The 21676-nt window shown below is 56.7% G+C and overlaps 1 protein-coding gene across 4 annotated transcripts in view; it reads right to left on the reverse strand.

The window, feature by feature from the left end:
* The window catches only part of PAQR5 (progestin and adipoQ receptor family member 5), a 72249-nt gene extending 59118 nt beyond the window's left edge, over positions 1 to 13131 (reverse strand). The window contains exons 1-2 of one of the 4 annotated variants that reach the window (XM_042988511.1): positions 2915 to 3009; positions 346 to 496 (exon numbers count right to left, since the gene is read on the reverse strand). The gene's annotated coding sequence lies outside the window, so the exon portion shown is untranslated. The other 3 variants (XM_042988512.1, XM_042988510.1, XM_007084554.3) reach the window with 3 other exon arrangements.
* Between the last annotated feature and the right edge of the window lie 8545 nt (positions 13132 to 21676).

Genomic DNA, 21676 nt, shown 5'->3' on the forward strand with positions numbered 1-21676 from the left:
CACTTGCTCCCTGCCCTGGGGGCATCCCAAGGACACTTCAGCCTCACGGAAGGGCAAGGTCACTGAGCCCATCCCCGCCCATCTAGCTTGAGGGCGCCCCAGGGCTCCCCTGCAAGCAGCGGGGACCCAGCACCGCCCCCACCGCTGTTGACAGAGCCCGTGGGGACTCTGCTGCCTCCCGTCCCCTCCCATCCCAGAGGCTCACCTGTTGCCCCCAGGGAAGCCATCACCATCCTCCTGCCATCCTCCTGCCCCTCGACCTCCCCCATGGACAGCTGGCCCGCGGACTGCGAGAACCAGGGGCCTCCTCCCCAGACCTCCTTTCCCCTCCTTTCCTCTCCACACCTTTTCCACACCCACTGTCTGCTTGAGCTCTTCCTCTTTCAAGAAGTCTGCTCTGCCAACCACAGCCCAGCTGGCTTCCCTTTATCCTCCGCGCTGGCGCTGGTGGCTGGGCCTGCACAGCATGTTGGTGAATCATTACACGGTGTCGTTCCTGGGGAGGCAAAGCAAACATGGCAGCATTCTAAGACCCACGGCACACGGCCCAGTTCAGAGTTCATAAGAGCTAGATGAGCACTCGGTGAATACGACATTATTTCCCCACAAATTCCACTCTCAAAAAGGTAAATGATTCCCTGGGCGACAATAAAGAAATCGCAAGGTAGCATGAGTAATCGCCGGCTGTGTGCGTGTGTTTGTGTGTGAACTCCAGACTCGCTCACCCAGAGGGCACAGGCCCGGGACCTAGGCCCACGTGATCGGAACAGACAAACCACCCCCCCCCCGCCACCCTCCCCGAAAAGACTCCGCATGGTGTGCCGCAGCGTGGATCGGCGAGGGCCCCCCCAGCTCCAGCACAGCAATGTCATCGCCAAACGTTCCGCCATTAACACCCCGCTCGCCAGGGTTCGAAGGCTATTTGGTCTTTAAGAATGCTTCTCCCAATTCAGATGCCACTCTGCGGCTCAAAACCCGCTGGCATCTGAGCCCGAGGGAGGCTCTGGAAGAGAGGAGGGGGGTGTTCACGGGGGAGACAGAAAACACCACGCTGGTGGAGGCTCTCTTGAGACAGGAGGGGAAACAGCTGAAGGGTGGGAGCAGGGTGCCCGTGTGGGGCTGGTGGTTGCAAGCTGGGGGGGTGAAGGCGGGGAGGTGAATTCATCCATGGATGGGTGGTGTTAACGTGCCATCAAAAAGGTAAGGGGGCGCCTGGCTGGCTCAGTCGGTTGGGCGTCCGACTTCGGCTCAGGTCACGATCTCACGGTTCGTGAGTTCGAGCCCCGAGTCGGGCTCTGTGCTGACAGCTCGGAGCCTGGAGCCTGCTGCGGATTCTGTGTCTCCCTCTCTCTCTCTCTGCCCCTCCTCTGCTTACACTCTGTCTCTCTGTCTCTTAAAAATAAATAAACGTTAAAAAAAAAAAAAGGGTAAGGTGCAGGGAGGCCGCTGTCTTCCTGGGAGTTGGGTTGGTCCTAATGTGGGGTTAGACCACCTGTCACTGTTTAGACTCACCATCAGAAGCAGCCCCACCCTGAGCCCCCACAGGGAGCTCACACGAAGTCAAAGTAGTCTTGGGAATTTAAAAAAAAAACCCACTTTCAACAATCCCCAGGACCCACCCTGCATCTTGGACCCTATCACGTACCTCTTCTCCCCCTTAGACCTGCCCCCCTCTCCTATCTTCTTCAGCCTCACTCTGGACCTCTGCCCACCCTCCTCCACCTCCACGGCCCTGTGCCTCCTAATCTGTACCCCTGCCATCCCCACCGCAGAGGCCTCTCCTCATCTCCAGGCCACTTCCTCCAGGAAGCCTCCCCCTCCCCCCGGACAGCCTGCTTATTTAACCACCCACACTGTGACAGTTTTGGAGCCTCACTGGGACCGGCAGTCGACAAACCCTCATACTCTGTCCCTGTCCAGGGGCACTGTTGTCTCAACTGTATGCATAGGGTTTTAACGTATGGAAGTGACCAAGGGACACGCGGAGAAGCTAATGCCCTTGAAAGAAGATTTTTATTACTTACATTTCCCGAGAGGGAGCGTGTTACACCTCCCAGGGCCACATGGAAAAGCACCCGTGTTGGTCAGGGGGCAGAAAGGAATGAGGGGAAGACACAGGCCACTGCCTTTATTAGGGTTTCCATGGGGAAGGCAAGGCAGGGCAGGATGACTAGCTTAGGGTTGGCTAGTTTGAACAGCTCAGGCGGGCTCTGGGGCACAGGGGCTGTCCCCAGTTGTCTGGTCCCTGGCCCCGGGTGGTTCAGGGCAGGGGACGTTATGTGGCGTGTAAGAGTGAGATAAGGAAGACTCCAGATCACAGGCAAGATATAAACAACTGGGACCGTTAGTCTAAGAAAGCACATGATGCATCCACTTGCCTCCCGGCATCTAGCTGAGTTTCCAGTGTTTTTTAATCAACTGCTCTCTGGCTAACACCATCACTCTCCTGCCCCGCTAGCTTTCTGATTCCTCGTCAACACAACCCCATCCCTGGACTAACTGCAGACTCCTCCCTCCCTCTGCCCGTTACACAACAGAGAGGAGTTTCCCACCCGGGAACTCACCCCAATGCTTCCTCAGGGACCTCCCCACCAGGGACCCGCCACTCAGTTGACTCTCTCCCTCGGCATTCATAATTGTTAAAAACATAAATAAAATAAAAAGCAGCGACAGCCAAAAACTTCTTGATCAACTGTGGGGGAAACACTTGTAATTGATCTTCCAGACAAAACACTAGTTTCCTTCATATATAAAGATCGCCTCCAATTCAATAAGAAAAAGACCAACCACCTGAGAGAAAGGAGGCAAAATATATGAAAAGACAGTTCACGGTAAAGAAAACACAAGTGGCTCTCAGGTCGGTGAACACAGCCAAGAATTGCAAATTAAAACTCTATTGAGAAACTATTTTTACCTTCCAGGTTGGCAAATGTCAGCAAGTTTGGTAACACTTCACGTAAGAGGGCATGGGACCAGAGCACCCTCATCCACCGCTGGAGTGTATCTTTCTAAACTTTTATGGAGAGCGGTCTGCTGATATCTTTCAAAATCCAAACACACACCCTTCCGGCCCTTCAATTCCTCTCCTGAGGCTTTATCCCACATGAACCGCCTACACTGCAAAATGACTAGATGACAAGGCAATTCAGTGGGACGTTGTTTGTGACACCCCAAAACCAGGAGATTCATCAAATAAATGTGCGACATCCATGCAGTGGCACATTCTACAGCCTTGAACACTCGAGGGACCAATCTGGAAGCATCCCAAGAGAGCTAAGTGGGGAAACAACAAATGAAGGGCACCCGTGGGCCACCCTTTGGGGGAGAATGAATCGATACACGTTTTTACTGATTCGTCCCAGAACCGTCTCTGGAAGGGTACGTAGGAAGCTGGTGAAGCTGCTTCCAGGAAGGGGAGTGCGCTAGGAGGCCAAGGGAGACGGGAGACTGAGACTTTTCACAGGAAGTCTCTGCAATTTACAATTTTTTCGGCACCACATACATTTACTTTCTAAGAAAAAAAGGCGGGGCGGGGGAAGGGTGGGCAACAAGCGGATGAAATAAACAGAACAAAACCTTCCCTGACCCGCCTCCCTTTCTGGCTTCCTCTCACCTCCACAGAGGTGTCTGTACCTCTGTTTCTCCAGACACGCCGGCTGCCTCTGTTCCCTCCTGCCCCGCTGCCTCAGCCAGACCTGCCCCAGGGCACCGGGCTCCTTGATTTCTGGTCTCCGACTCCAGTGGCCACTCCGGCCCCACCGACCTCACAGCGGCCTCGCCCTCCTCCCCGACTCTCCCCCGCACCGGGCACCACGGTTTTTTTTTCTGCTCCCTCTCTGGGAGCTCCTCCCCAGTCTCTACATGGTGGAGCTCGCTTCCAGGTCCGTTCGCTCTCCCTGGGCTGCCTCGTCCACCCCAGGGCTTCACTCATCATGGGTATGCATGTAACTCCCAGACGTGTACCTCTGGCCAGACCTCTCTTCTGAGCTCAGGGCCCCACCTGGAAGCCTCCCAGGGGGCTCCAACCCAAAATGCCCAAACGTCACTCGCCAGCCTCCAACAGTTCCATCCCGCGCGTCCGGGAGGCTCCCTGGCCTGTGCTCCCTCCCAAGCACCCCAAGGGTCTGGCCCCTCTCCCCACCTCCACCATGCCTCCCCTGGCTGGTCTCCCTTCACGCTCTTCCCCACGTCAGGGCCTGAGCACACACTGTCACCTAAGCCCGGAGTACTCTCCCCCGCTCCCCACGTCTGTTTCATCTTGATTAATTCTTACATATCTTCTAGAGGGTGGATTAACATCATTCCTGCAAGAAGCGTCTCCCGGCCTCCGGACCGACGGATGTCAACTGAAGGTGATTTCTGTCCCACCAGGGGACATCGGGCAGTGTCTGGGAGACATTTTTGGGTGTCACAAATGGGCCGGGAGTGTGTGTGGCTACTGGCACCCAATGGGCAGAGGCCAAGGATGCTCCTGAACGTCCCACAAGGCACGAGACAGCCCCCCCACGACGCGGGATGACCTGGCCCAGAATGGCAGTAGCTCTGAGGTGAGAGACCCTGACCTGGACTAAATCATGGACCCGTGACACCCTTTCAGTACACGCTCTACTTCCACCGGGGATCGCCCACCCTGAATGTGATTCCATGCGTAACTGTGCAAAGATATTGGCCGAGTTCCATTTCCTAAGCTTTGGAGGATGCGTAAGTGAATTACACTTACCGGCTCACGGTATGTGATACGTAACCGGCTCACGTTTATCTATCCCCCACCCCCAGGACCCAGCCCCAAGCGCAGAGACTGATGGTGTGGATTGGTATGACGCGCTCAGGGCGGGACGGACCCGGACGAGGCAGGGGTGGCGTCCTGGCCTCCGGCTCTTCTGGGCCCTCTGTGCCACCCCAAGGTCGCCCCTTCCGTGTGGTCCCACCGCTCTGCACCCCACTCCGACCCTCGTCCCCACCCCAGGGGTCCTAAGAGACCCTTCCAGGCCATCGGGCCCCAGCTTGCCCCTTGGTCATCTTGCCAAACAGGCCACTCCCCCGTCAGCTGACCCAGGCAGGAGCGGGCACCTCGGTTCACCCAGACGCCGAAGCAGGTCCACCCTTAGACCTGCTCCCTCCATGCACACCGGCCACCCGGCTTCAGCGGTACCCAGTTTTGACCCACCTGGCCCTCGCCTTAAGCGTCTTTCCCTCCCAGTCCGCCCGTGACACGACCCGCACGGACATCCTTCTGGCTGGTATCACTTCCCGATTAAAACCCCCTTCAGCACCTCTTATGGCCTGTAGCCAGGAGCCCAAGTTCGCCAGCCTGGTCCACCCACCTTTCGCGGTCCACGACCCTCTCCACGGCCCCCTCGCCAGCCACACCCGGCTTCAGCAAGCACACGCACCACTGTGCTTCACGGCACGGGTCGGCCCTTCCTTCCCCTGCCCTGCGCTCCCCCGCCTCTCCTCTACCTGGATGCTTGGATATCCCGTGTTCACCGTTAACATCCACTTCTGACCTCTTCCTCACCAGTACGGCGACGCCTCAAAAGGTTAACCGCAGAATTTCCATCGGACCCGGCAATTCTGCTGCTGGGAATATATACAGAAGAACTGGGAGCGGGGACCCAAACGGATTATCTGCACACCCACGTTCATGGCTATACTACTGGCAATGGCCAAAAGGCAGCAGCAACCCAAATGTCCACCAACAGGTGAATGGAGGAAGAAAATGTGGTATATACTTAACGGTGGAATGCTATTCAGCCTTTATTTTTTTTAATTATCTTTAATGTTTACTTATTTTTGAGAGAGAGAGAGAGAGACGGAGCACGAACAGGGGAGGGGCAGAGAGAGAGGGAGACACAGAAGCTGAAGCAGGTTCCGGGCTCTGAGCTGTCAGCACAGAGCCGGACGTGGGGCTCGAACCCGCGAACCGTGGGATCGCGACCAGAGCCGAAGTCTGGCGCTTAACCTACTGAGCCACCCAGGCGCCCTGCTATTTGGCCTTTATAGGGAAGGAAATTCTGATGTACCTAATGAACTTTAAAACATGATGCTAAGTGAAGAGCCCAGATGGGGGGCTCACATGGCGTGTGATCCTGCTTACACGTGGGACTTAGAACGGTCCGATTCACAGAAGCAGAAAGAACAGTGGCAACCAGGGGCTGCGGGATGGCGGGGACGGGGAGTTAGTGTTTAACGGGTTTAGACTTTCAGTTAATATTCAGTGGGTACAGAGTTTATAGGGCACACCTGTGGCTCTGCAATTAAGTACTGAATCTTTGTCCTCTCGGACCGATGGTGGGGGTTCCTGAGGTTAAGCCCCATGTCCGGCTCCCTGCTGACAGCGGGAGACTGGGATTCTCTCTTTCCCTCTCTCTCTCTCCACCCCTCCCCCCCACTCTCACTCCCTTTCTCTCTCTCAAACTAAATAAGCTTTTAAATAAAAATAGTAATAACATTGTTGTGCACACTTGAAAGCTGTCAAGAGCAGCTCATAAAAGTCAACCTTGGGGGCATCGCGGTTTGTGAGTTCGAGCCCCGCGTCGGGCTCTGTGCCGACAGCTCGGAGCCTGGAGCCCGCTTCGGATTCTGTGTCTCCTCTCTCTCTCTCTCTCTCGAAAATATTAAACATTAAGGAAAAAAAATGTTTTAAGTCAACTTTGTATGGGGACAGATGGTGATCCCCTCGCGGTGTATGCTAATATCAAATCATTATGTTGTAAACCTGAAATCAACATGTTAAACATCAGTTACACCTCAGTAAAAAAAATTAAAGGAAAAGAATGAATAACCCAAACGAATCATCTGGGTTAATGCTTTCCCAAATCTCACAGCCTGCTGTACCCAGAACAATGACTTACTTCCAGGATTCACTGACAAACCCCTTCCACCCCTGGAGGAGACACATTTTCGCCCTTCCATCAGGCAATGAGGTCAGAAGGGGCTTCTGTGGACAAAGTTAATAAACAGCTAACTTGGGAGGAATAAACAAAATAAAGCCAGGGCTGGGTCAGTGCAGGCGTGTGTGGCCCTTGTGTCTGACACCACTGGGTTGCATCCCCGCCCCCCACCCCCACCCCCCGGCTGCCCACTGGCTGGGCTGATTCACTTCCTGTGTCCTCTCAGGGGCAGGCAGCCAGAGAGGGGACAGGGGACTGTGGACCAGAAGCTGAACCCTTAGGGCACGTGGAGACTATTAGTCACTGGCTGGAGGGCTTCCGACCTTAGTGCTCATGGGGACCACAGGCCTGCCCCCTCCCATCACCTTCTTATGTAAGCCAAGGTCTGGAAGGCAGAGTGAACTTGGCCTTGGGGCTCAGCAAGAGGCAGTGGCCCAGAGCCTCCCTTTTCCTCATAGCTCACGTCGCACCCTACAAGCCCTTGGAGCCCCCATCCCCAGGCCCCCCGTTCATGCACTGTCCATATTTATAAACTAGGGGCTGGAAAAGACAAATGTGTCCCTAGTCATCAAGGTGTCTTCAACCAGAGACCCCCTGGGGTTCTCCACCGGAGAGGATTTTGCCTCCGGGACATTTAGCAACATCTGGAGACATCGTTGGTTGCCAAGAAGGAAGTGACAGGTGGCCCCCGGCACCTGGCATCCGAGGGGTAGAAGCCAAGGTTGCTACTAAGCATCCCGCGACGCACAGGGCGGCCCCCACCCCCACAACAAAGACCTGTCCTGCTCCCAGACATCACTAGCGCTGAGGTGAGAAACCCTGATCTAAGCCAAGCTGTTTTTTACCGATGAGGCCCACCCAGGAAGGGACAGGGCCAAAGTCACACCGTGATATAGTATCAGAATTAGCACCCATGGTTCCCCACCAGCCACAGCAGCCTTGAGCTCCCAAGAGTGCAGTGACCAACTCAAAGATTGGTAGTGGGCTGGCAGAGTGGCCCGATTTAGGACCACGCGACCTAGAAGCCCAGGGTGGCTGGGCTCTGGGCCTTTAACAGGCTCCCAATCACTTCTACCACGGTCAGCCTGGCCAGGGGGCTCCCGAATAACTGAAGGGGAAAAAAACGTCTCATGGGCGATGGTGTGCTCAGGCAAAACGCGGGCTTGAGGCCTAGGCAAAATTCACCACTCACACCCCGCAGAGCACGCTGGGGGTGGTCAGGGCCACAAGTGAGGCCAATCCTGTGAAACAAACCCTGCCTTAGAGGACACGGCAAGGGCAGGAGTTACAGCTTGGGTCACTGCTCTGGGACATGCTGCCTTTTCTCCCAGACACTAAAAACAGCTGTGTCTCTTGCACCTGTTGGCCCCTCGCTGCCACCTGCATAATTTCAAAATAATGTCTAGAGTCACCCTGTCCTTTTCCCCAAGCAACCAGCCCCAGGTCTCCAGGTACCGGGGTGCAGGCCAAGGCCTCAGAGCTGACTGTGCAACCCCATCGTTGAAGAAGGGCTGACTCATGCTATGTCACAATAGGCGAACTTTTCCATTCACTGTTGCTGGAAGCCACCGAACTTGTAGTGATGGGGGCGATAAAGAGAAGGCCAGGGGTCAGGAATGCATAAGCTATGTCTCAGGTCAGGGTCTCGCCTGCTCCAGGGGAAGGGAGTAGTTGGGGAGCAAGGAGGGGGGGACCACAGTGGCCTGGGACACAGGAGGAGTCACCATTATGGATTCACTTCTTCAGGCAAAGCATTTTCTTTGTCTGCCGCCCCCCCCGCCCATCTCCCGGTCCCCTTCCTCCCCAATTTTTTCCAAACAGCTGATAAACTCGTAAACATGTACATTCCTAGAGGCACAACTTCTGGGTGTCTCCCCCAACACCAAGGCATAGGGGCATTCCCGCTCTGCATCTGGCAAACCACAATGAGAACGGAAAACGGTCTGGGGGTCAAGAGCAGGGCTCGGGGGAAACAGCCAAAGCTCCCCAAGGCGGGTGCTGGCCACCCTCGCGTCCAGGCTCTCTGTCCCATCTGTGTGGCCTGCTGGGTCGTACAGAGGCAGCATGGCCGAAAGGCTACGGCCGTCCAGGGTACCTCTGGCCCCCCTCTCCCTCTGCCCAAGTGTTATCTTGGGCAAAGTTACACCACCGCTCTGGGCCTCGGTCTCCACATCTGTCAAATGCAGACGACCCGGGTTTCAACGTCATGGAGTTATTGTAAAGATTAACCGATTCGTGCAGAGAGGTTAGAACACGGCCTGGCAAACAGCTAACAATTACTGAATGCTTATGACTGGTATTAAAATGCAACAATCACCCCTCCAAGCCATCGGGGAAGAAGGCAGGAGCCATATTTCCTGTGAGTGTGAAGAGGAAATGCCTCCAGGGACCTCACCTCCCACCTATGGCCCTACTAGCTTCCTCCAGAAGTCATCTTTGTCCCATCTCTTCTCCTCCAATTGACTCCACAGGGGCCCAGAGTTTTGCCTTGAGACACAGATAAAATTCCTTTGCTGAAGATGGCAGCTGAAAGAACGATGGGGCGGGGCCGAAGCCGCTTGGTGTATGTGTGTGTAGGTGTGTTCCATATTTTCTATTGCATAGAAAGTTCCGGCTTCTACTGTAGATAATTCTTGGACCTCCACTCCACCCCCACCCTCGAGCTTCTCCATCCTGCTTGTCCCTGCACTGGGGTAGTTCTTGGGTCCTCCAAGGAAACGACTCTGATCAGATTCCTAAGTGAGGTCTCAGAGCCCCAAGCCTTCCCCAGGGCCTTGGGCAGAATAACGTCCTCACTCTTCCCAGCCCACACATCTGGTCACACCTTCTCAGACTGGTTTGTTAACCTTGGCCCATGATCTGAAGCTCCATCCTTCCCCCCAGGGCTGCCTGGGGACCTGGCTCTGGTCCTCCTCCTTGGTTCCCCAGTGTCCCGGGGAATTTTAAAAGACTGCCTGGAAAGGCCACTGTTTTCACCACTAACTGAGGAACTTCCCACCTCTGGAGAGCAGCACTGGGAGTTTTCTTTGGGGGATGGGAGTCTAAAGGGGAGCACTCCTCCCTGGCTCTCTCAGTTCGCGGGGTGGCCATGCGTTCTGCCTGGGAGCTGCCTCTCTGGGTGACCTGAAGGTTCTTGCCAAGGCAGCTCTCAAGCACCGCGAGCACCCAGGTGCAGGGAACAGAGACCCAGCTTTGAATGAACTTGAGTTCCATCAAGAACTCCAGCTCTGCCTCCAACAGGTCACTCTGGGCCTCAGTCTCCCCGTGAGGAGAGGAGGGGTGGGCTGAATGTGTTCATTTATTCAACACATATTTAACTAAGCACCCATTACACACAAGCCACGGCGCCGATCCCCGGCGGCAGAGCCGTGACTAAAACCGACAGAAAGCCCTGCCTTCACGGCCCTGATATTCTAACCGGGAAGACAGATGATAAACGAGATAGAAAAGGAAACGAGACAGGACGTTCGCTGATATGGAAAATACAGCACAGAGTGGGTAGAAGGGATACGGCCTCTAACGCCATTCCAGCTGAGAAACTCCGGGTCTAAACCTCTTCCCCTACTGGGTTCTGGTTAAGACCCAGGAACTGGCAGAGGCCTCCTCCAGGGAAGAGAACTGATCAACTCTGGCTGTGCGGGCCTGTCCTGAGGGCAAAGGGGACACCTGGGCCGGCTGAGGAGTCCAGGGCTATAGGGCTCCTGGCAGGGCCTCAAAAGTCTTCAGGGCCCTGCCATGGAAAGGCCTACACCCCCTGCCACTCTTCCCCACTTGACCGTGGCCTAGAATGAGCCAGACACTGACCACCTCCTCCTCTAGGGGCTCTCAGACCCCTCCGGTCCCTCCTCCTGCAGCCTCCCCTGTATGGTAGAATGTTCTCTCTGCTTACATAAGGATGGGGGGGAGGGGCGCCTGGGTGGCGCAGTCGGTTAAGCGTCCGACTTCAGCCAGGTCACGATCTCGCGGTCCGTGAGTTTGAGCCCCGCGTCGGGCTCTGGGCTGATGGCTCAGAGCCTGGAGCCTGTTTCAGATTCTGTGTCTCCCTCTCTCTCTGTCCCTCCCCCGTTCATGCTCTGTCTCTCTCTGTCCCAAAAATAAATAAAAAACGTTGAAAAAAATTAAAAAAAAAAAATAAGGATGGGGGGGAAGGATTAAAAAAAATCCAATTTTAGCACCTTCTCTTCCTGTAGAGACTGTTTTTGATCGGTGGCTACTTCCTGTGAACCTACTGTATGCTCAGGATAAGGCCAGCTCTCTGAGGGAGACCAAAGATGTGTGATCGCTTCCCAGACGTATTCACAGGCCACGTGGGGAGCTCAGGCTAACACACATACACAGGAGGAAATCACCATCATCTCTTACAGTTTGCTTGGAAGCTTACAGAGCCCTCTGGACCGCTCACTCATAAAACCACGCAGACTCTACTGTCCCCGTGTTACAAATGAGGAGACTGAGGCATGCACCATCTCTGCCCTCCATCCATGGTTGCCCCATGAATGGGTAAGGAGAAGGAGGAGGCAAAGGGTCAAGTTTCCAACGAGATTTCCTGGAAGGCTGGGTAGGACTCCAGTGCAAATGGGACAGAGGCCTCGGTCTCCTAGGGCAGGGCGAAGCCAGGCACATAACTCACTTCCCTTGGGCCTGACAAGTGGATCCAGGGTAAAGGCAAAGCCTACCTGTCTGGAAAAGCACAGGGGTTTATGGATGCGCTCGCTGGTTTATAAAGCATCAAACCGCCCCAAGTGGGTGTCAAGGACCCTCGGTGGCAGGAGGCACCTTTCCAGTCCAAAGGAAAGAATCTCTGCCCTTCGAGGTTGATTCAGTCCGTTCCTGTTGGGCAGCCTCCGGGAGCCGTGAAACTATGGCTACGGCAGTGAACAAAACAGGTGCCTGCCTCCCGCAGTCCTGGAGCTTAGCAAGGAGCTGGCTCTCTCTTGAGGAGCCGCCTGACCGGATTTTACTTCTTCTTGGAGGTGCCCTTTCCTGGCCTACCCCTTCCAGAAGAACCTCCAGGGAAGGGGGGAGGAGGGGGAGAAGAAAGGAACCCCTGCTGAGTCAGAGGTCCTGCAAAAATGGAGCACCAACCACCTGGCTCTAGGAGACTGGTTTGAAGTTCAGGTCTACCATACCCCCCCCCCCCAACCCCCCCCCCCCCCCCCCCCCGCGAATGACTTAACCTGTTTGAGACTCCTCCTCCCCCACCCCCCCCCACCCCCAACCTTGCTAATGGGATAAGACCTACTACCTCACTGGTTTATTGTAGGGGGGGAAATGAAATCAGCGACGCGTCCATGCTAGTGATGTTAGCTCTTACTCTGATCCACGGACCTCCCTCATCTGTTCTCTCGGGTTCTGCGTGGAAAGGGGCATCTTTCACCCCCGTCCTCACACTGAGCTGGGCGTCCTCGCCGCCTTGGCTGCACGAAGCCCATTCTGCTCAGGTCCGCAAGGGTCACAGAGCTCTAGACCTAGCTAGGCCCCTGCCGGGCTGGTGGGGGAGGGGGGGGTTGGGGACGCCACCCTCCCTCCTGCTCTCAACTCCTCCGACTGGGGCTTGGGGAGTGCTTGGGGGGAGCCAAGGATGCCCAGCCGGGCGGCGGCCTGCCGGAAGACAGGACAGAAGCCGGGATGCCCTGGTGGCTGGGCACCCACCGCAACAGGGCCCAGCCGCCCCCCACCCCGGGCAAGGGACGCCCCCTCACCCGCACCCCGCCTGGCGCGGTCGGCTCTCCCGTCGTGGGTCTGGCCCCCGGGCGGCGGGAAGCGCGAAAGTAAACATCCCTCCAGAATTCGCCAACTCCGCAGTCCCCATCCGAGGACTCTGCTCAGGGGCTCGGGGACGGGCGGGGAGGGGCGCAAACGCCCAGGGGACTGAGAGATGGGACGCGCGAGAGGGCCGGCGTCCCCAGGTGTCCGCGGAGACCCGGCGCGCCCGCCCCAGCTCCGCTCGGGCTCCCCGCGCGGGGACGTGCGGGGCCGCGGATGCCTGTCGCCGCCGCCCGGGGCGCGGCGGTCCCGGCGCAAACTTTCCTTCCGAGAGCGGCCCTCGGCGACCTCGGCGGGCCGCGGGCAGCGCGGGGGCGACGGCGGGGTGCGCGTGGACCCCAGGCGCGGGGTCCCGCCCTCGGTTACCTGGGTTCCGAGGGGCGCCGGCGTCCGGCGAAGGGGGCGCAGGGACGCGGCACCGGCAGGCCGCACACCGGGACGCTCCTCCGGGGCCGCTGTGGCCCCCAGACACGCGGGCGCTGCACCTGGCCCGGCGGGTCGGCGCGCCTACCCCGTGGGTCCCGCCCCCGGTCCCCTCCCGCCCGGGGCGGGGCGCGCAGGCCCTGGGGAGGAGCCGAGGGCAGGGGGGAGGGCAGGGGGCACCGCGGGGGCACCCCTCTCAGCGCGGCCCGCACAGAACCACGTGCCACCGACGCCGGACTCGGTGACCTCCCGAGCGGCGCCCACCGCTCGCCCCGCCTGAGATGCCACCGAAGCCGTGCGCCAGGTGGAGTCGCGTGTAGGCCCCCGTCGCCCGCCGGACCCCTCCGCACGCTCCACCGCGCGCACCCCCACTCCCGGGGGCCGAGGGCTGGGAGCCTGCCCTTCAGAAGAATGCACGGGGTGGAGCACAGAGAAGGAAAAAAACAACCGGGTACCCGCAGCCCCACCCCACCATGATCTCTCCCCACCCCTGGCTGTTCTTGGCCTTGGCCAAGCTCCACCGGCTCTCTCCGGAATGCCCCTGCCCAAGGGAGCTTTGCCACCCTCTCCCGTTCCCCAGGACTCCACTTCCCAGGCCTGGAAGGGGCTGGGCCTGGACTTCTGCCACTCAGTGGACACAGCAGAAAGAGTCACAGGGGGACACAGGGGACAAAGAAGAAACAGCCACCCAGACTGTGTGGCTACTCCCAGGTGCTGAAGGAACAAGTTGTAGGTTGTTCCTGCCTGCCCCCCCTCCCCCAACTCTCCTAGAGGAATTCTGGAAAATGCACCCTTTGGACAAAGCTTCCAGAATGAAATGGGGGGCGGGGTCGACCTTCCTTGCCTGCCCAGGTTGTCTGAGCTCTTTTTTCTGCCTGCCTTGCCTTGTTTGTTACATGTGCAGACACAGTGGAAGGAGCACAGGACCAGGAGTCCAGAGGCCTCCATTTAGCTCTGTGGCCTTGGGAGGGTCTCTAGCTCTTCCTGAGCCTCAGTTTCCCCATTTGCCGTGAGTTAATGATCTCTCAGGCCCTTTTTATGGATCCTCAATGGTACTATTGGGCATCTTGCTTAGGTTGGCCTGCAGCTGTGCATCACATAAAGAAGTGTGTGCACGTGCGTGTGTCTCGCTTGTCCTTTCAGATGTAAGTTCTTGGAGGGAAGGGACAAGGCCGTACAAACAGGCAGCCGTGCTGTGCAAACCAGAGCTTGACAGGAGTGGGGGGCATGGAGTGGATCCCAGTCCCAGCTTATGCTGAACTCAGAGTGGCCTCGTAATCCCTGCTTTGCCTTCACGAGGGTTTGGGGGACTGAGATTTGAGACGTGGAGCCCTTTGCGGGGGAGGCAAGGCCCCGGGCGGTGTCCTTTCTGATGTCATCTTTATTTTTTAATGTTTATTTATTTTTGAGAGAGACAGAGCACAAGCAGGGGAGGGGCAGAGAGAGAGGGAGACACAGAATCGGAAGCAGGCTCCAGGCTCTGAGCAAGCTGTCAGCACAGAGCCTGACGTGGGGCCCGAACCCACGATCTGTGAGATCATGACCTGAGCTGAAATCGGACGCTTAACCCACTCAGCCACTCAGGTGCCCCATAACATCATCTTTAGATGCCCGGGACAGTGATGGGCTTTGGAGGCAGAATAGGGCGTGAGGTGTTTAAAGCCAAATGCTGGCCTGGCCCCCAGCCTGCAGAAGCTGTTGGCACGCACAAGGCAGGCACACAGCCCACCGCTGAGCAGAGACAGCCAGTGCCCCACCGGACTCCTGCCCACCGCAGGCCTTTTTGTGTGCACCTTGGGGACTGAAGAGGGACGACTAAGTGGCTCCCGGAACCTAAAGGAGTGTGGTCAGTGGATCTTGGCCAAACACCTGGTCACCAGGGGCCACAGCCCCCACCTCTGCTGCTGGGAGACGAAAGCCTAGCTGAGTGGTTAAACAGGAACCCTCTGGAGAGGGCTGTGGAGCAAGGAGAGGCTGCTGGGGAGAAGGGGGGAGCAGAGGAGAGGGTGCTGGAGTCCCAGGGAGGGTCTGGAAAGCTGGGCTGGTATCGGTCGACCTTGGGGGATTTTGAGGCCACACCGGTTGGGAGATAGGGGCACGGGACGTTTCTGGAGAGACCCGGACCCCAAATTACCCAACGAGGCAGCCGATGATATGTCAGGAGAGGCAGCGAGGTGACATGGAAAGAGCACCAGGAGTCAGGCAGCCTGGATGCAAACGGCCTTGAGCAGCTGTTTCTTTATCTGCGAGCGGGGATCGGAATCTTGTTCCTTGTAGGGTTAGCGTGGTGACCACAGAATGCATTTGGAAGTGCTTTGGGCGCAGGAGTGCTGCGTGAATTCAACATTCAGGCTTTGTAGTTTCTTTTCAAGGGCCTCAGCGAACATTTGTGGGACCGGCCCAGCGGGGGGGCAGGCACTACGTGTCCTCGTGGCCATGGGAGGTGGACCACGGAAGGGTGTGGGGGGATGTCTGCAGTGGTCCGAGGGACCGAGGAGGGGTGGGGGAAATGGAGAGCATCACTCAGAAATGTCAGTTCTCTTTGGGGACACCTTTATAACACAATGCAAATATCCTTTTTGGGCAGAGCTCCCCCCCCCCCATCCATAAGACGCAGAATCAACCATTTCTCCCTCTTGCCCTCGCTGCCCCCTGGGCGTGCAGGGTGCCAGGTGTCGGAAGTACTTTTCCCGGCCAGGAGCCCACTCCTCAGGGGGCTCACCAGCTCCTCCCGGGTGGCCCCAGACGGTCTGTCCCCTTTGTCCAGAGGGCTTTATCTGACAGCAAGAACTGTGCACCCCAAACATAGCAGGACTCGGGAGCCTCATGCATCCTTAGCTCTCTTGCACCCAACGCTCAGCCCCCAAGTTCTCTCCCTCCTCTTACCTCCCCTGCGATGGAGTCTTCAGGCCGGGCTTCCTGCTCCACTTTGCGGATGAGAAAACGGAGGCCGGGAGAGGGGCCAGCGCTTGCCCGACAGTGCCTCTGACGAGGCTTTTCCCTTGCTGCATCGGGGCTGGAAGTATTAGCCTCATTTCACAGGAGAAGAAGTCGCCGCTCAGGGGGAGTACATGGTTGACAGAAAGGCCTTCTCTCACTATCCTGGGGGCCAGAAGTCTCCAATCGCTACATCAGCAGGGCCACGCCCTTCGAAATTTCCATAGGAGAGTGAGTCCTAGTCTCTTCCAGCTTCTGTGGGCTCCGGGCGGTGCTCGGCTTGCGGGGGCGTGACTCCAATCACGCTCCCTTCTCCTCCGTGTCTCTCTGGGTCCTCTCCTGTTTGTATGAGGACTCCAGTCCCTGGGTCCAGGACGATCTCGTCTAAAGATCCTTAATTACAACTACAAAGGCCCTTGTTCCCAAATACCTTCACAGTCCCAGGGACTGGAGGTTAGGGCATGGCATTATCTTTTTAGGGGACACCATTCAGCCCAGTTCGGTGTTTTTCCTCCTAAGGGTAGCACCTCGTGGTCCCCCAGTGTCGTACCTCATCTCAGCTGCCTGGGAGAGGCCTCCCTCAGCCTCCTCCCCCACCTGGCTGTTTAGGGAGGAGACAGGCTAAGGCCACTTGGGGGCCTTGCTGGGGCAGTGAGTTGGGGGACTCCCCTTCCTCTGACTTCCTGTCCCAGCACCTCCCAGTCTGACCATGGCTGTTTCAGTAGCACCCTTTGTGTCCTTTTCTCTAACACCTTTCCATCATGGGGTACTTATGGGAAAGACTCCCTTCAAGGGGGATGTTCTCCCTGCCTTCCATGCCCCAGCCCCTCTGCTGATGCCCAGGGCCTGACAGCCCTTTACCGGGGAGCTACGAGAAACGACAAAGGTTTGCATTCCCCGCAGAAATCACAGACCCCCAGAGGAACCCCCCCGCCCCGGGGGGGGGGGGCACAGTCTCTCCCCAGGTGTGGATCCAGTCCTTAGAGGGGAGTTGAGGGAGGTAAAGCATGAGAAGCCCCCGAAGGGTGTGTGTGGAGTGGGAAGACGCTGAGAGGGGAGGAGGGTGACCCCCCCCCCGCCCCCTTGTCTGGGACTCACCTTGGCCAGGGCTGAGCCACAGGGCCAGGCTTAGGGCCTGGACACCCGCCTCCCGAGGGAAATACCACGAGTGCCTGTGCCCAGTGGGTTTTTCTCCACCAAGAACCAGAGAATCTGGAAAGGCCTTCAGGGTCATTTGACCTAAGGGGTAACGGTGCTCAGGGAGGAGCAGAGATGCCATGAAGGGGACCAGCAGGCTGATGGTGTCTCGCGTGCCAGCTTCCTAGGCCAAGGCAGGTCCGTACAGCAGCCCACAGTCCTCTAGGCAAGGGGCTTGGGCAGCCCCTGTTTGCAAGGGGAGAGCTACAGGACTGGTCTTGAGGCCACAGTAGCGGAGAGGCGCACGGGGTCTATTGGGTGGAGGGATTCTAACGGGTGGCTTGGGGGAGGGCACACATGGGCGTTATGAAGGAGATTTAGCTCCCACCCCACCCCCTGGCAAACTCCATCATAACCCCACCGCAACCTCTGTTTTCTCCTGTCAGCCTCGGAGGGCCTCTGTCCCTGCAGCCAAAAATGCCCTAGCGTGAAAATATAATATCTAATCCAGCGGTTCTCAATCCCGGCTGGACGTCAGCACGAGCCACCGATTCAATCCAAATCTCTGGAGGTGGGGCCTGGGTCTTTTCTAAAGTTCCCCAGGTGATTCTGGCGGGCAGCCAGCGTGGGGATCCCGAGGTAGTCCGACGCCCTGGGCTGTCTGGCTCTTGGTCTGTGTCCTCATCATCCCGCCCCCAGTGCCGGGTGGGACCCAGGTCACAGCAAATATACATACAAATACGGGAGCCCGCCCCGACGGTTCCAGCACCTATGATGGTGGCCTACGTGCCCCAACAGCCATTGTAGCAACACTTCCTGCCTGGATTCTGGGCCATCCATTGCACGCGGCTCAGCGCTTCCCTGGGTTTCTCCTGCTCCTGTCCCCCTGAGCCCCACGGCACCGGGTGTGGACATGCTGGAGGTGAGTCAAGCTCTCCGGGCGGGGGAGGAGGGGGGTAGGGAGGGGGACGAGGGGTGCTGCCTCTGGTTCTCTTCTCTCAGCCGGAGGCCGCTGCCTCTCCTCCAGGCCTTTAAGGACTGCCCTCCCCCACCGCAGCAAACGTTGACTGCCCCGTGAACCCAGAGACTCCCTCCCGGACCCCCAGCTCTCTCTCCGCCCCCAGGTACCAGCTGTCGGCAAGCTCCCCGCAAAAACCGGACTCCCGCTCTCTCTCCAGAGCCAAAGGCACACGCATCACCTTTAACACAGCAGTCCCACCCCTGAGAGCGTATCCCAAGGGAATAATCCTGAAGAAATGAAAAAGCTCTTTGAACAAAGTTTCGGCATTGTATCCAAAAGCAGGGAGCTGGAAGCAACCTAAGTGTCCAGTTCCAGGGTGCCTGGGAAGCAACAGCACACCCACCGTAAAAGCTAATTGTGAGGACGGTTGCAACATCGGAGATGGCTAATGATACAGTGTTGAGTGCAAAATTGCACTGGGCAGGAGCCCAGCTGTGAAAAGTTGCATATGTGCATGTACAAGGGCTGGAGGGGAACTGGGGGTGGGGCGGCGGGGGGGGGGGGGGAACCTCCAGTGCCCACTTTTTAAAAGGCCGGCAATTGTGGGTGATTCTTTTTCTGATTTCTGATATTGTTGTAATATTGTTTGTGCAATAAATAGCTGAATGAATATAAAATAATAGTAATTATTATTAGTCTCTAGGGGAAGGCTCTTGAATACACCTATTCAAGCTCAGGTGTAAATGAGCACAGGTCCCCGTGCGGGCTGCTTGGGTGGAACATTTGCATTTGAAAGAAGCTAAAGTTTCCGACGAACCCTGGCATTCAGATCCGGGTCGCAGAGCTATTTTATAGGCAGGTGAAGGCCTTGAAGTCCCCAGCCGTAGATCAGCCCCCTTCTCCACACATTTCTTAGCTCAATGTGTCCACTTTGTGGGGCCACAGGGGAAGGGACAGAGCACAGGTAACTCAGCCTCTGAGCCTCGCCCTACACTGCACATTATTTTATTCAATAATAAGGATATCTGTGGCATCAGACAGCGACACTCTGACTGGGCAGGGAAGGTGCCAGGGGTTCACAGCCAGGAAAAGGCAGGGGCTGAGATCTGAACCCTGGTGGGGTTTAGCTAAGGGGAAGGGGGCTTCTCCCCTCTGGCCTTGGGTCTTCCCTCGGAGATGAAAAGGTGACAGGTGCTATCCAGAGCCTCTCAGTGACAGCCTGGATGCACAAGGACAGTTCTAGTCATAGGAGTGGGACAGGGTGCTGACGGACCCCAGGGAGAAAGAAGGGCAGGCTGGCGCTGGGTCTGAGGCTTTCTTAAAAATCTGGGTGTGGACCTTTTGAAGTTGTGTGCTCAGGAAAGGCGCAGGAAGCTTGCTGTGTTCTCTGTCCCCACCCAGCTCCGGAGCTGTCAGAGGTGGGAGGGGGAAGTGATCCCCTGCTGATCTCCTGGGGCCTGGCTGGCTAGGCAGGGCAGCTCCAGAGAGCCAGTGAGCCCTGTGATATATACCCAGTCTGCTCACGGGCGTGGAAGTCCAGATTTACACAAACAAGCAGGAGAGCTTCTTTCTGACCAGAGGATTGAAGGCGACAGTCCCCACCAGTGTTTACCAAGTTCTTACTACTGCTGGTGTAAGCTCTATAGACCCCGTATCTCATTTAATGCTCACTGAGCCCCATACCATTGTCCCTGTTTCAGAGTTGGGAAAGTGGAGGCAGTGACTTGGATGAGGTCACGCAGCAGGGACTCGGGACTGGCGCAAAGTTTGTGCTCTCAACCGCGGTGCCATTCTGCCTTAATAACCAGAGGCTACATTTTGATTTCCGAAACTTCAATATATATACGACTTCTCCTGGAACACGTCTGCTCTGAAGTTCACCACAACGTCCATCCTAACAGCTAACGTTCAAAATAGGACTCCTATTCGCATCAGCCAGCTGCTCCCCAGGCTTTCACAGGTCCAAGCCTTTGAGAAACAGTCCGCTTATGGGAAATACAGAGCACCTGCGATCAGTTTCATGCATTAGAATACAGGGACCATAGCCATCTATTAGCCATCCTAGCAACAGTAAGATACAAAAAGAGCAAACGACTTGCCTGAATGGCTCCATGACCTAGACGCCGAACTTGTATCGCACAGCCATCGGGCCTGCTAGGATTTCTTCCTCCTCAAAAATCGTTGTGCAACTCTTTTCCGGGATGGTTTCTGACCCGTTTTCTAGAAAGTCCCTTTGGCTCCAGCCCGTGTCGTACCTAGCCAACACGGTCTGCTTTGCCTTTTAAAGATCCAAGTGCAATGTCTTTCTTCCGATGCCCAGGTCTGGAAGAGCCAAGGGGATGGTCCTGGCCTCTGACGAAAGCAGCCGGGGCTGAGAATGTGCCGAGGCCCCCCGTGACATCTTTGTCACTCTGAGCCATAGTTGGGTTTGCGAATACTCCCGAAATCCCTGCTAAATATTTTAGCATGGGGAGGAAGCTGCTAAAGAGAGGGAGAAGATTATTGAGGACTGTGTAAATATTTAATTTAGCTCCAAGCTGGTAACCTCAATTACAGCACACTAATGCCTTTAGCCTAATATTCCTGAATCTGAGGACAAAGAGCCCTTTCTCAGGCACACGTCAAACCCCTTCACCAGCAGGGCAACCCCACCCTCATTGACCACACCAGGGCTGGAAACCTCATGCCTTCTCTTCAGTTCCCACGACAACCTGGTGAAGCTGGTGGTATCATCCCACATTGCACAGGAAGTAACCGAGGAGGCACAGAGTGTGTACGTAAGTGGCAAATGGCTGAGTCGGGACTCGAGCCCAGAATGTATGTACTCTTGGTGACCCCGGCCACCAAACCTACCAGCAGGCCGTCCCACATTCCCTTCACGGCCCACCTTTGGATTGCTGGCCCACCGGTCCTAATGTTCGCTGAGTGGCGTCCCTGGCTCCGTCCTGGGTGGTGGAGCCTCACTTCTGAGTCTCACCCGCCCAATGCACTTGTAGCCAAGAAGCAATGTGCTCAGGACTATGGACAGGTCTCATCACCTAGGAACCAGGTCAGATGCTCACAGGATGCGGCAGAAGGAGGTTTCCTCTGGACTCCGATTTCTTTCTTCATTCACTCATTCACATTCTTACTACAGATCCTTGCTGAGCACGTGCCGTGGGACGGATGCTGTGGTAGGCTGCATAACGGTCCGTCAGAGATGCTCCCAGATCCTGTGACTATGGTAACTTATGTGGTGAAAAGAATTTTGCAGATGTGATGAAGTTAAGGATCTTGAGATGCGCGGATCGTCCTGGATTTTTAGAGTGGGTCCCTCGTAATCACAAAGGTTCTTATAAGCGGAAGGCAGGAGGGTCAGCGGTCAAAGTGTGACAATGGTAGCGGAGGTCGGAGAGACGCAGAGGTGAGCGGAGGAAGACGGGCAGCCTCTATAAGCAGGAAAAGGCAAAGAAATGGATTCTCCCCTGGAGTGTCCGGAAGGAACATAGCCATACCAACACCTTGATTTTACCCCCAGTAAAACTGATTTTGAACGTCTGCTCTCCAGAACCATAAGATA

The sequence above is a fragment of the Panthera tigris genome, chromosome B3 (assembly GCF_018350195.1).
Source record: "Panthera tigris isolate Pti1 chromosome B3, P.tigris_Pti1_mat1.1, whole genome shotgun sequence".
Classification (NCBI taxonomy): domain Eukaryota; kingdom Metazoa; phylum Chordata; class Mammalia; order Carnivora; family Felidae; genus Panthera; species Panthera tigris.